A 15,562-nucleotide genomic window follows, 5' to 3' on the forward strand; every position below is an offset into this window, starting at 1 on the left:
CCCATGTCTGCCTCCCATCTGGCAATATGGCACAATGGAATGGCAGAGGTAAGCTCCACTGCATCTGGCTTTTACATGGGTTTCAGGACACGGGTCCTTATGTGTGTGCAGCAGCCACTCAGCCATTTCTCAGTGCCTCAACTAATATTTCAAAGATATGTTTTATTATTGTATGTATTTGAGTGCTTTGCCTGAGGGTTTATGTGTGTATCTAGTACCCGAGGAGGCTGGAAGAATACCTGGTTCCCCTGGAATTGGAGTTATAGACATTTGTGGGCTATCATGTGGGTGCGCAGGATTGAACCCAGGTCCACTGGAAGAACAACCAGTGCTCTAACTACTGAGCTAGATAGCACCTCAACTAATTTTTTTCCTTTTCTTTTTCTTTTTTTTAACTTTTTATTGGTTCTTTCTGAGTTTCACATCATGCACCCTACTCCCATTCATTTCTTCATCCCCTCATATCTGCCCTTCACCCTTGTAATCTACCCCTACCCAAAAAACCCAAAAACAACAACAAAAACAAAGCATAGAAAACATTTCATCGTAGAAACCGTAGTCTATCCCTCTGCCCACACACCTTCACTTGCAGATGTTCATTGCAATGAGTCATTGGTCTGGTTTAAGATCTTCAGCTTCAGCAGGGCAGTGGTGGTGCACGCCTTTAATCCCAGCACTTGGGAGGCAGAGGCAGGCGGATTTCTGAGTTCGAGGCCAGCCTGGTCTACAGAGTGAGTTCCAGGACAGCCAGGGCTACAACAGAGAAACCCTGCCTCGAAAAGAAAAAACAACAACAACAACAAACAAACAAAAAAGAACTTCAGGTCCTGCTCCCAGGGGTCCGGGTGAAGGATTCACTCTCCCGAGTGCTACAGCAGAACTCATGACCCTGGGGACAGCTTACCTGACTGCCTTGGGTGGCGCGCGCGTGGCACATCTCGGGAGGGAGTGTGGCATTACCTCTGCACCTGTGCCACTTCATGGAAGATGAGTAGCAAGGTCAGCTCTCCCACATTCATGCCCTCAGGGCTGGCTCGCCCGCACCCCCACCCCCTGGAACAGCTCCAGTGCTGCCTGGGTGAAGGCAGGGCATGCTCTCCAGAGTGCTGCTGCTGCTGCTGCTGCTGCTGCTGCTGAGAGATGGGGCCAGCTCTGCAGAGTGACACAGTGAGGAGGAGTGGAGCCAGTTATACACAGGTCCTGGACATTCTTGTGGTCCCCAAGGGACATCCCCGTGTTCTCTAATGGTAATATGAGTCACTGAAATCAACACCGACCCCGGCCACTGCGTAGCCAGGGACTCAGAACTCAGACTTGGCCCTCAGCAGCAGCTTGGGCTGGGACCTCACCATGGCCCCAGGTGGCAGGGCTGACCACTCACAGCAGGCTACTCCTCTCTACCCTTGAGTCTCTAGTCCCATCTCCATAAATCTCAAGGTGCTCCACTTCCCCTCCTCTTCCATCTGACCACCACATACTCGCACATTGCGGTGACTCCTGCGGCAGGCTGGACACGTGGATTGCAGGCCCCTGGGTGACATCCTCCATCCACGCTGTGCTTTATGGTGTGACAAGCAGGTGTCTATTGCCCTCCTGTGACATTGAAAGGAAAGCAGGTCTGTAGGTGGCATAGCTGTCTGCAGGTCTCTGCCTTCCTCCTCCCACACTGTGCTGCCTGGATTTGATTTGATTTGAGGTGTCCTAGACATAAGACAGCTTTGCCCACCAAGCCAGGCATCAAGCTAGGATGCACAAAGGACTGCCATCAGCTCTGCTCCTGACTGATGTAAGAACATCACCACCAACAGGGTGTCTCTTTGCCCATTGCCAAGGGGGGGGGTGTGTAAATTAATTTTTAAGTGAAATAGTAGAATAAAAAAAATTCCTAAAAAAGTGAAGAGTAAATAAAAACATTTTTTTTTATAAATAAACAAAAACCAAGAGACATCATCATCACCAGGATTTCACTAAGCTGAGGGAAAGTGAACCATATAGAGAATTAAGTTCGTAGACAGAATACAGAGTTCTAAAAATGAAAGGAAAAAAAAGACCCTTAAATATAGAAGACATTTTCAAATTTTAATTTATTTAAATTAAAGTTGACTGTTTAGCGCAAAAGTAATCGTGGCATATTATGGATCTTACAATATATGCAAAAGTAAAATGTATGACATTTGTGCAAAGGATCAGAGAGGGGACAGGAGACATCCTGGTGAAGTTATTATGCTGTCGTTGATGTGTTACAGTGTCGTGAGAAGACAACAATAAGGAAAGAACACATCTGGCAAGCCCTAAGACAACCACTAAATTATAAATGCGGAATCATAGCCGGCAAGGAGATGGTGAGGAGAGAATGAACGAGAAGTATCCCTCAGTCATTTCAAAAGAGGCCAGGGAAAGAAAGGGAAAGGAAAGAACAAATAAGAGAAGCAAACAGACAAAAATAAATAAAGTGGTAAATTCATGTGGAGCTATTGTAACAATTATGTTAAATGTGTTAAGATCACGATTTAAAAAGTAAAATTGTCGGTTGGGCGTGGTGGCGCACGCCTTTAATCCCAGCACTCGGGAGGCAGAGGTAGGCGGATTTCTGAGTTCGAGGCCAGCCTGGTCTACAAAGTGAGTTCCAGGACAGCCAGGGCTACACAGAGAAACCCTGTCTCTAAAAACCAAAAAAAAAAAAAAAAAAGTAAAATTGTCACAATGGATAACAACCACAACAGATATGGTTTAATATCTAGTTACAGGGGACTGAAGTGATGGCTCAGCACTTAACGTCGTTGGGTGCAGCTGGGCTTAGTGATGCATGCCACTAAGCCTAGCACTCAGGATGCAGAGACAGGAAGATGATCTCTGTGAGTTCCAGAGGCCAGCCTGGTGTACAGAGCAAATTCCAGGCCAGGCAAAGCTACATATCAAGAGCCTATCTCAAAGAGGGAAAGGAAAAAAGCACTGCTGTTCTTTCAGGGGGCCCTGAAATCCACACTAGGCAGCTCAAAATCCCTGTTAACTCTAGCTAAAGCTCCAAAGAATCTGACACCCTCATCTGCACTGGACACACACACACACATACTCTCTCATGTGCACATGCACAGACACATGTTCTCTCTCTCTCTTAAATACACACTCATACATGTGCACATGCACAGACACATGTTCTCTCTCTCTCTCACACACACACACACTCAATGTGCACATGCACAGATAACACGTTTTCTCTCTTTCTCTCTCTCTCTCTCTCTCACACACACACACACACTCACACTCATGTGCACATGCACAGACACATGTTCTCTCTCTCACACACACACACTCACACTCATGTGCACATGAACAGACACATGTTCTCTCTCACACACACACACACACACTCATGTGCACATGAACAGACACATGTTCTCTCTCTCTCACACACACACTCACACTCATGTGCACATGCACAGACACATGTTCTCTCTCTCTCTTAAATACACACTCATACATGTGCACATGCACAGACACATGTTCTCTCTCTCTCTCTCACACACACTCAATGTGCACATGCACAGATAACACGTTTTCTCTCTCTCTCTCTCTCTCACACACACACACACACTCACACTCATGTGCACATGCACAGACACATGTTCTCTCTCTCTCACACACACACTCACACTCGTGTGCACATGAACAGACAGATGTTCTCTCTCTCACACACTCACACTCGTGTGCACATGCACAGACGCATGTTCTCTCTCTCACACACACACTCACACTCATGTGCACATGCACAGACACATGTTCTCTCTCACTCACACACACTCACACTCGTGTGCACATGCACAGACATATGTTCTCTCTCTCACACACACACACTCATGTGCACATGAACAGACACATGTTCTCTCTCTCTCTCTCTCTCACACACACTCATGTGCACATGAACAGACACATGTTCTTTCTCTCTCTCACACACACACTCACACTCATGTGCACATGCACAGACACATGTTCTCTCTCTCACACACACACACACTCATATATGTGCACATGCACAAACACATGTTCTCTCTCTCTCTCACACACACACACACTCATACATGTGCACATGCACAAACACATGTTCTCTCTCTCTCACACACACTCATACATGTGCACATGCACAAACACATGCTCTCTCTCTCACACACACACACTCTCTCATGTGCACATGCACAGACACATGTTCTCTCTCTTACATACACACTCATACATGTGCACATGCGCAGACACATGTTCTCTCTCCCACATACACACACACACACTCATGTGCACATGCACAGACAACACATTTTCTCTCTTTCTCTCTCTCTCACACACACACACTCACACTCATGTGCACATGCACAGACAGATGTTCTCTCTCTCACACACACACACACACACACTCACACTCGTGTGCACATGCACAGACACATGTTCTCTCTCTCTCTCTCTCACACACACACACACACATACATGTGCACATGCACAGACACATGTTCTCTCTCTCACACACACACACACACACACACTCATGTGCACATGAACAGACACATGTTCTCTCTCTCACACACACACACACACTCATGCATGTGCACATGCATAAACACATGTTCTCTCTCTCTCACACACACACACATGCACACACACACTCTCATGTGCACATGCACAGACACGTTCTCTCTCTCTCTTACATACACACTCATACATGTGCACATGCACAGACACATGTTCTCTCTTTCTCTCTCACATACACACACACTCATGTGCACATGCACAGACAACACGTTTTCTCTCTTTCTCTCTCACACACACACACACTCACACTCATGTGCATATGCACAGACACATGTTCTCTCTCTCTCTCTCTCTTTCTCACACACACACACACACACATTCTTAACAGTCTTTAAATAACAAATTTGTCCAACAGTGGAACAGTGGTATAGCACCATACTTGGCTCTTAAATTGTTTTTTTAGATTTGTTTAATTTTGTGTGTATGAATGCTTTTTTTTCTTATTTGCATATATGCCTGTAGATGACATGAATGCCTGGTGCCCTTGGAGGCAGAAAAGGATGTCATGTACTATGAGGTTAGGATTACAAATGGTTGAGTTACCTTGCGAATGCTGAGAATTGAACCCAGGTCCTCTGCAAGATCAGTATGCTCTGAACAGCGAAACCATCTCTCCAGCCCCATCCATACTTGTTATAAGAACCCAGAGGAGTAAACATTAATATCAAATCAAAGAGATTCCAAAACAAAGAGTATCATCAGTTAAAACAAAGTGGGGAGGGGGACACTTCATAGCACAAACCAATTAACCCAGCAAGACGTACAATTCTGGATGCATGGGTAGCTAATGACAGCATCTTTAAACATTTGGGGTGTAAGCACAGATTGACTGCAACATCTGTCACCCCTTACCCCAATCTCTGGGATTGATTTGGCCACTCTGACTCCTAGGCAGGTATCCCTCATTCTCTCCCATTTACACACACACACACACACACACACACACACACACACGTCCCTCAGAAGCTCTGTAACCCTTCTATGAGGGCAACTTTCCCTTCCCTCAAGACACTGCTTATCTGTCTGCTTTAACTGATGATACAGTATCTGAGGGTGGAGGGTGGAGCTGTAGCCACACTCCTGGTTAGGACAACCACTCAAGCTTATGTAGGAGAATGTAGGGTAGTCAGGCTTCTGAGACTCCAGCCCCAGCCAAATATCACTGTACATAACCATCTGACGTTTCTAAACTCCAACAAGCAAACAATAGCAACAGAACAAAGAACAAGCAAACAAAACTATAAATGGAACTGTACTGGCTAGTTTTGTGTCAACTTGACACAAGCTGGACTTATTACAGAATAAGGAGCTTCAGTTGGGGAAATGCCTCTATGAGATCCAGTTGTGGGGCATTTTCTCAATTAGTGATCAAGGGGGGGAGGCCCCTTGTGGGTGGGACCATCTCTGGGTTGGTAGTCTTGGGTCCTATAAGAGAGCAGGCTGAGCAAACCAGGGGAAGCAAGCCAGTAAGTAACATCCCTCTATGGCCTCTGCATCAGCTCCTGCTTCCTGACCTGCTTGAGTTCCAGTCCTGATTTCCTTTGGTGATAAACAGCAATGTGGAAAATGTAAGCTGAATAAACCCTTTCCTCCCCAACTTGCTTCTTGGTCATGATGTTTGTGCAGGAATAGAAACTCTGACTAAGACAGGAACCAAGAAAAAAAATGTCAACAAAACAGAAGTGTATAAAATTTTCTTCCAATAACCAATAAAACATATAAACAGAAAAACAATAAACTCGTAGAAAGAACTACAGTTTTCAAATGTGATTTATTGCTGCTTTCAGAGTGATGTTTCCCCAAACAACAAACTTCACATAAAAAAAAAAAAAAGTACACTGAAGTACACCAACTGTTTCTCACTGCGGCAGAATTAGATGAGAAAATAATAACCAAAGGTGTGCAGAAAACATCAATCATTTTAAAAATTAAGCTGCAGAATGCCTAAATAATCCACTGGCAACAGAAGAAATGACTGCAGACCGAAACCATTTTGAAGTGGGAGATAGGAGCGTGCAGCCCGCTAGAGAAGCCTTCTAATCATCCTTCTAATCCTCTGGCAGATCAGAGCAGGGCACTGTACCTCTTGTCCTACTTAGCACCATCGTGTCCCCTCCTCCCTGGATAAGACAGGGTTATCTAGGTTCTGAGCATTAAGTAATAAGAATAATTATGTGTCAGGCGTTAGTGTCTGATGAACAAAAGATTAAGCGCTTTACTGACATTCTCCCTCCAGTCTTCGCAGCCATCCTCTGAACAGCAGCTATTGTTCTCCTTTTAGTTACTTAAGGGGTGGGGATCCATGGAGGTGAGCCCACTCAGATCATAGCACTGCTGAGCCAAGATTCAAATCCAGAAGGCAGACCCAATAGCCCACTGTGTCAGACACAACTGTGTACCAGCACAATGGCAGGTATCACACAGCTCTATGGGCAAAGGGGAATACGATTTTTATTTTATACATTGTGTGTTGCCCACAAAATGTCTTCTTATTACATCACAGCTTTCAAGTACTTTCTCCCAAGTGTAACCTCTTCTTTCCAATTTGTTGGGGATGACATAAACAGTTTATCGACAGGTGCCTGTAATAATTTCATCACTCTGTGAGTAGAGACAGGAGGATCAGGAGTCCAAAGCTAGCTTGGGCTACAAGAGTCTTTGTCTCAAAAAAAAAAAAAAAAAGGTGTTTTAAATCTTGGAAAAGTCCATACCATGCTTATTCGGTATGATAGCATCTCAAGGACTAGTACATGAATCACAGGTGATTAGAAAAGCAATGAGCTTGGGATCCGAAGTACCTGCTTATCAGCTTTGGGACCTGGGGCAAGTTCCTTCTAAAAAGGCAAATGTAAGAAAATGTAACTTAAGTGTGTCTAAGGTGCAAAGTAGCATACAGATGGGAGAGAACTCTTCCAATTGACTGGGGAAGACCATCTGAGAAGCACTCACATTAACTGACAAGTTAAGAGGCAAGATCTAGTCATGCGTCATGTGAATGAATTGAGCTTTCACTGTAACCAAAAATCCTGGCTTCTGCTCTTTATGACATCACAGCTTTTAAATACTTTCTCCCAAATGGAACCTTTCTTTTCCAGTTTGTTTAGGGTGTGTGTGTGTCCTAAACGCTTATTGGCGAGTGCCTGTCCTTGAGATGTTAAGGGAGAAAGAGCTTATTGGTTCAGACTTGGATGACACGGCATCTTGGCAGGGAAGGCTGGGCGGTTGGAGCAGGAAGCTGCCTGCAGAAGCCGAAGGTTGCTGGTCTCCTTGTGTCTGCAGTCAGGAAGAACAGAGGTGTTCTCTGGCTTTTGCCTTTCCGGTTACTCAGTCTGGGACCCTCGTTCATGGGATGGTGCCACCCACAGCCATGGCAGGTCCCTCTTCTGCCAAATAATTCTCTCTAGAGACATCTTCACATGCAGGCTTACTCAAAGCTGTGCCTCACTAATGACTGGGGTCTTTCTTTTCCCTAATTTTTGAGACTGGGTCTCATATATCTCTAGCTGGCTGGAACTCGTGGAAATTTGCCTCTCTGCTTCTGGAGAGCTGAGACTAGAGGCCGTGCTCCACCACAGAAGGCACTTTAGGTGTTTCTTAAACCAATCAAGTTAATAAATGGCCTATCACACTCATTTCGCTTGCTTTGGTGACTTACACTATACTTTTCTCTTTGGAATAGGAATTTTGGTATAAGAATTATTTTCTTAGTTGGGCAGTAGTGGCATACGCCTTTAATACTAGCACTCAGGAGGTGGAGGCAGGCAGATCTGAATTCAAGGCCAGCCTCATCTATAGAGAGAGTTCAAAGACAGCCAGAGCTACAGGGAGAAACCCAGTCTCGGAAAAAAAAACAATTAAAATTTAGAGACTGTAGGATCCGTACATTGTCACCGCTGTCCCTGTTCAACCTACAGGATGCTGTGACTCTTTGGAACTTGCAGGGTATAATGCAGTTTGTGGGTATGTCAGGTCCAAAAGAAACTTGGGACAAATGGCTATACGTGGTGCCTATTAACATACCTTAGGGCATGATGGCTTCCTGGTTTGCTCAGGACAAGTACTGAGGCTCTTATCAGCTCTTTCACCCTGACCCTACCCTAAACTTCTCCAGCTCACAGGTTTCTCTCCCACCAGTCCCCCATCCCTCACACCTTCTCATTTCCTTATACCCTTGCTATTTCAGCTCTTTTCTCTCCCTGTCTCGGCACCCCCTCTTCCTCTCCTTTGCCCGCTTGCTTTCATTATTTTCCTCTTTTGTTCCTCCCCAACCCCATGGCCAGGTTCAGTCTGCTAGCCAAGTTCAGTTAATTATTTTTGTCCCTCTCCTCTCAGACTACTTCACACACCCCTGGTTGTACTCTCCCTCATATCTACAATAAAAATGTTTCCCTAGCTGGGTGGTGGCGGCCCATGCCTATAATCTTAGCCCTTAGGAGGCAGAGGCAGGGGTAGGTGGATCTCTGAGTTCATGCCCAACATAGTCTATAGAGCAAGTTCCAGGACAGCCAAGGCTACACAGAGAAACCCTGACTCAAAAAAACAAAAAAACAAACAAACAAAAAAAAACAAAAACAAAAAAAACAAAAAAACAAAAAACAAAAAAACAAAAAACAAAACCAACCAACAACAAACAAATACCCCCCCCCCCCAAACCATACCTTGGAGCAGCCACAATCTGAACTTATACTGTTTAAAGGTTAAGTATTACAATGGTAGTGTTTCATATATATTAGTATTCCTTCTAGGCTCTGCCCCACAGTTACTTGGCAGCAGCCAGGTAGGCCTGACTCAGTATAAAAGGGGCTGCTTGCCCCTTCCTTTCCCTCTTACCCTCTTGCTTTTTCTGTTTCTTCTTTCCCCTCCCTTCTCTCTCCACGTGTTCCTAGTGCTCATTCCCCCCACCCCCTGCTTTTCTCTGCCTCTACCCCCTCAATTCCCCTCCCCATGCCCTAAATAAACTCTATTCTGTACTATATTGTATGGCTGGTCCCTCAAGGGGGAAGGGGTGCCTCAGCATGTGCCAGCAGAGGTGTCCCCTCCCACCTCACCTCACCTTCTCTACCAAACATATCCTGGCTCTTTCTTTTTTATAAAACACAACAGTATAGATGTTTCCCCCATTTGAGGTGGTTATTAAATCATAGCTGAACAGAAATATCCTGTCGTCGGCTAAGCCTTTTCAGAGATTCAAACGTAAATGTAAATTGCCTAAGAAAGAAAAAGTCTAAAAAATAACACGTGTGCTACTATTTTTTTGTATGAAAAAAATGTATATGCATGGAAAATACTAGAAATATCTTCAACAAATGTTAGTTGGTTGGCAGTTATCTTTAAGTTGTGTGATCTGGGATGATCCCCCCCCCCCCCAGTGTATTTCTGTTTTTCAATGTGTCTTCACTGAGCATATAAACTAGACCCCCTCCCCCAATGTTATTATATACAAAGTGATGCTGGGCTCCCTCTATCAGATGGATTCTTTTTTTTTTTTTTTTTTTAAAGGAATGCTTTGGTAACCATGTTGATCTTTTCTTTATTAGTCCAGGCAGTATTTCTCATGTTAGTCTACTGAGATGTGGGGAGAAAGCTGGACTGTCAGGGGCAGCAGCTGGCATAGGAAGTCCTTTGGCCCCTCCTTCCTGCTCTTCCTTCGTTCAGCCCTGGGCCATCATCCCTTCCAGTCTCCCACTCAATTAGGCCGTCTTTCTGGCATCTAACACTTGTTTGGTGGTTAGCTCTGCAAATAGCCTGTTGTCAAGGTTTTAAGTACTCTGAGAACAAAGTATGCTGTGAACTTCAAGGTTTCTCGGGAAGAGGGCGGTCTCACAGACCTGAATACAACTCGTGAAATGAGGGCCATTCTGAAGACACGGAGAGGGTGGCAGTGAAAAGGGAGAGAAAGAGGCTTGACAAGGATCTGTCCTAGGAATTCCAGGGGCAGAAAGAAGGGAGAGCAGAGTGGAAGCTGAATTCCAGCCTCTGATGGGGGCGGGGCGGGAGACTCTGAGCTCAGCTTCTGAGAGATGACCATGGGACTTTCAGACCCCACATCTCGGAAAGCAGAGAGAACTCTGCATGCTGGATTATGGGCAACCCCACCCGGCTCTTCATCCACTTTTCTTCTTTAGACCAATGGTTTCTATTGACTTCCTGCAGGTAAGTGCTGGGCCATCTTCACTCCACATCCATCTGTGAGCAGCCTTTACTGAGCAGACTGAAGAATAAGGGCTTTCTTGTCCCTGACATGCTCCTTTCCTTGCTTGTAGGGGAACCACCTTTCTTATGGAGAGCTGAGCTCGGGTCATTGTCTACCTTCATCCTGAGCTTCTAGAACACCAAAGGCACCACCCTTTGTCAGCAGCGTCTCCATCACATCCTGCTCAGGGCTCTGCCAGGAGGCAGGTCCTTGGTTCAGAAGCTGTCCTCAACTCATTTCTGCTGCCAGCACTAGAGTGGACTGCCAAGTCTTTGGCATCCCTGTGATGCCACCAGGCACTGGCCTGATCACCTCTCCAGAAAGCAGTCAACAAGTCTAGAGTCATGAATTGACTTATTTTTTTTTTAACCTTTGCATTTATTTACCGTGGGAGCTGTCATGTGCCACAGTCCTGAGTGTAGAGATCAGAGGGCAATTTGTGGGCGTTTTGTTTTGTTTTTGGCTCGTCCTAGGGGATTGAACTCAGGCTTTCAGACTTGGCTTTCAACACCTCAGTGGCTAAGCCATCACGTCAGCCCCCAGAGTGAAGAATTTTGAAGCAGCTTCCTCCATGCAAGTGACAGGTTCAGAAGGAGACCTGTCTCTCAGTGGCGTCACCCTTGCCTCTGCTACACAGGCTTCTCCATGACTAAACCTGTAAGGCTTATCACGAGAGTCTGTGCTCAGGGCTAGAGCTGACCCACAGTTCAATTCTCCTTTCTGTGCCAATTGGTTCTGCTTTGGAGAACTGATTTGCCAACCTCCAGCAAGCTGCCTATGTTCCTGACGTGCCTGTAACACAGCCTAAAAAAGGCACTCGAATAAGGCTAACCCTGGAGTCAGCCTGGCCTGGCCTGGCCTTGCCCTTGACCTGATCTGAACTTCCCAGCACTTTGGAGCAGAACAACCCCAGTCACTCTCAAGCTCCTAAGGTCACAATGGCAAGAAGAGAGTCACAAGCACAGAGCCAGGGAGGTCTTCCTGAAGGTTTATTATGTGTGCATTTGTATTCTCCTCCGGCTTGTACACAGTTAGCTTGCAAAGCTGTGTGAACAGAGATCACGAAGCCTAGAGACCAATTACAGGACCCTACTGCCCTACCCCCACCCCTCCCTCTGCAGTATTTCCTTGGAAGATTCATCAAATTAAGCCCTGAGCTGTACTCTGGCTCGATATAGAGCCACCATAGAACAAGAATGATTCACCAAACAACTTCTGCCTTTCTGTTTCGGGGGCTTCATTTAACTGGTTTATGTCTCAGAGTAAAGCTATTATAATGACATTATCCACCTAATGAGCACGGGTGCAATCTTCCCCGGTGGCAATCTCTAGAATTATGCAGTGTTTAAAAGCCACCGTGACTGCAGGGAATAGTCACTAATTTTTTCTCTTGCAAACACTGTGATCATATTCAAAACGAATAGATGTAATTATTTTGGTATTTTTCTGAACATTTAATTCTTTTAATAAATCATCACTCCCCAAAGAAATAAGCACAGTTCATTAACAGTGCTAATGAAAATGTCATTTTTAGTAAAAAACTTACCCAGAACAGCATTCCCCGGAGCAAGATTTCCAGGAGCTTTGTTTGCCAACTTTATTAGTGAAAACTTTGTGCCGTGAGTCAATAAATTAAATATAAAACAGAGAGACAGAGAGGGAGAGGAAGGGAGAATCATCCTAGACAAGTAATTATATGTACAATATTTTTATTACGGTTCTAAAAATAGAGTCACAAACTTCCAAGGATTAGTAGTAATTCTTTAAAAAAAAAAAACTATTTTATGTGTAAGGGTGTTTTGTCTGCATGTGTGTCTGTGCTCCACCTGCGATTCTGGTCCCCAGAAAGGCCAGACGATAGCATCTGATTATCTGGAGTAACAGATAATGGTGAGCCTCCTTGTAGGTACCATGAATCATCATCAAACCTGGGTGCTCTGGAAGAGCAGTCAGTGGTCCTCACTGCTGAGCCACCTCCTATGCAAGTTAGTAGGATTTCTTTGGGGTACATTATGGTCATATAGAGGATGTCTTCACTCACATGCAAACAAGGGGACGTTAAAGAAACCAAAAGAAGGGAAGGAAAGAGCCAAGATTTGAAGTCACTCGTTTGCACGTTGTAGTCATAATAAGCACAGATTCAAGATTCAAACCGCCACACCCCAAGGCATCAGCTATGTGGTTTCCTGGCTTTCTTCTTAGATTCATCTGTCCTACAGAAGTGTAATTTATTCTAGTACCTGGCTTATAATTGATGCATAATCTATACCAGTTAAACCAGGGAACTGATGAATGAGCCGTTTGCTGAAGTAGCTGACTAAGCAGTTTTATTTTCCGTTATAATTTTCATAATTGCCCTTTTAAGGAAGGTTTTTTTAATGCCATTATTGAAACAAGCAGTGGGCCTGAATGAGAACAGGTCAAGGCTATTATTACGCAGACACTGTGCTAGCATGGGGCAGAGCTGCTATCCCTTGAGACTGCAAAGCTGGCCAGGAATATGGAAGCCTTATAACACAAAAGAAGGGAAGGAAAGAGCGAAGAGATCCTCGGGTATGCTCTCCTCGGTGGTGTTCACATGACGAAGCTGGAGGGGAGGTGGCTAGAAGTGGGATTTGGGGAAACATTTAGTTTTCTGTGGTCTTGAGTTAGAAGCAAGGGCATAGCAAGAAGCAAGGTTAGGAAAGCTGGCAGTCATGGTGTAAGCCCCGATTCTCCAAGGCCAGCTGCTGCAGAAGAGGAGGTTACCCTTCCCAGGCTGGTGGCTGCAGAGAAAGGTTGTGGGTCAGAGTCCTGTTGGCATATCTGGTTTAGTCAGTGCCCATGGGCATAATCAGTCATATAAGTCAGCCAGCTTTCACATGGCCTCTTTATCCAAATCCATATGAACACCTTAAAATAGCGAGTCGTCAGAGGGACTTACCAACCTATTAAAATCCATGCGAAGATGAACATGGTGTATATTATTTGTAATTCCAGGACTTGGGGTAGGAGTTGGGGGGGGCAACCCAGGGGGGTTGCAAGTTCAAGACCAGCCTGGGCTATATATCCATCATGTCTTAGAAGCAGCATAGAATTATTTGAATGCAGTTGGGGGATATTTTTGTAACTTCATTATAAGATAAGAGAAATGCCTTTCTCTCTCTCTCTCTCTCTCTCTCTCTCTCTGTGTGTGTGTGTGTGTGTGTGTGTGTGTGTTAATTCTTCTCTGCTACTTTTTTTGGAGTTGCATTTTTCATTCTTTGGACACTCCCCCCCCCCCCCACAGATTTACCAATATTTCATCGACTTTGCATCTTATTAGAGTTAAATACTCATATCTTCACTGAGGCTGGAGGAACAATCTTTTCTTTTGTTCTACTATTTGGGGAATGATGTCTGAGAGAAAGACAAAAGAACAGAGAGATGCCTTTGAGTTGCTTGTCTTAAACTCAGGCCCCTCTGAATGGCATGAACATTTCTATCCTTCCTTAAAATATTTTTCTCTATTGATTAATAGATAGATAGATGGATGGATAGCAGTTCAGGGTGGAAAGGACTTCACTTGTTCTACAACACAGATGTTCTGGCTAGAAGTCAACTTGAAAGGGTGGTGTGGGGGCAGGAGTCAGTTCTCTCCTTCCACCGTGTGGGTTCCGGGGGTGGAATCAGACTTGGGGGAAAGTAACTTTATCTAATGAGCCATCTTGCTGGACCAAGGTTTTCTTATTAAATATTTCTTTTCTTCCTAATTCTTATTTTGTTCACCTTCATGAGTAATTTGTAATGTCCCTTTAAAATATTGTTGATTTATAGCCGTTCACCCCTTATTGCCTTAGTCCCTTGGGTCTTCACTTTATTTGTGGGGTAATTTGTGATCTGGAATGATATCCATCTTGGGAAATTTTTTCAGGATTTTTAAAGAGCATTTCTGGAAAGTTCTTTTTTTTTCAACTGTAGACTGATTTATTTATAAAAAGTAGAGGTTATTTTAACCACAAATATCTCAGTTGGTAAAATTATCTTGGGAAGAAATGAGTATACATTTGAAGGAAGTTTAAATAGAAAGATTTAAATGATTTATTGTCTTTCCTGTCTTTGTGAGTGTAAAATGACAGGGAATAATAAAGGAATTTAAGGTTATTCAAAATGAAAACCAAGAAAATTATAGCTCTAGTGAGTGCCACTTCCCCAGATGAAAGACTGCCACAGAAAGCTGTTTTTCAAAAAACTCTGGCAGTCTTCCATGCCAAAGGTGACCGGTTACATGACTCAGTCCACAGCCCATGATGAAAAATCTTTTAACTTCTTTTGGTTTATCTGAGTTCTGTTAGGCCCCAGAAACAGAACACAAATAACTTCATAGCATCCTAATAACGTTTCTTCAAATTTCAACTAAGTCTGTGTTCTCTGAATATATATATATTAAAAATAATCTGATTGCTGAGTCTTAAGCAGAGCCTCCCTGGAAGACACTGCTAATCCTCTGAGTACAGGGTGGGGTGAGGAGGTCTTCTGGAGTAAAGAGATTTTCGTGGATCCTGAGGGCTTCAATATGAGATCTGATGCTTCCTTCAATATGAAGAGTTCTTTAAAAGCTGAAGTCCAACTTGCCAAGACTTAGAGATGTATCGTTAGAAAACACACTCTTCTCTGTAGCACAAAGTCATTTGCCCTTCGAGGCTAGTACTTTCTGCTCTCTAAGAAAGTCCTTTGTAATTGTATGAGATGCTGGCGGGAGCCCTCCCAGATTTATGTGGGCTGTCTATCAAACAAAAGGATGGTACCAGGTTCTATCTGAGGGCTCCATCA

At 44.4% G+C, this 15,562-nt stretch overlaps 1 non-coding gene across 1 annotated transcript; it reads right to left on the reverse strand.

Annotated features, from left to right (window-relative positions):
- Window positions 1-1,692: 1,692 nt before the first annotated feature.
- On the reverse strand, window positions 1,693-1,836 carry LOC115488702. Its single transcript, XR_003952003.1, has one exon. It is a non-coding gene; the product is annotated as a small nucleolar RNA SNORA48 (small nucleolar RNA).
- Between the last annotated feature and the right edge of the window lie 13,726 nt (window positions 1,837-15,562).

Source organism: Mus musculus, chromosome 16, assembly GCF_000001635.26.
Source record: "Mus musculus strain C57BL/6J chromosome 16, GRCm38.p6 C57BL/6J".
In the NCBI taxonomy this organism is placed as follows: domain Eukaryota; kingdom Metazoa; phylum Chordata; class Mammalia; order Rodentia; family Muridae; genus Mus; species Mus musculus.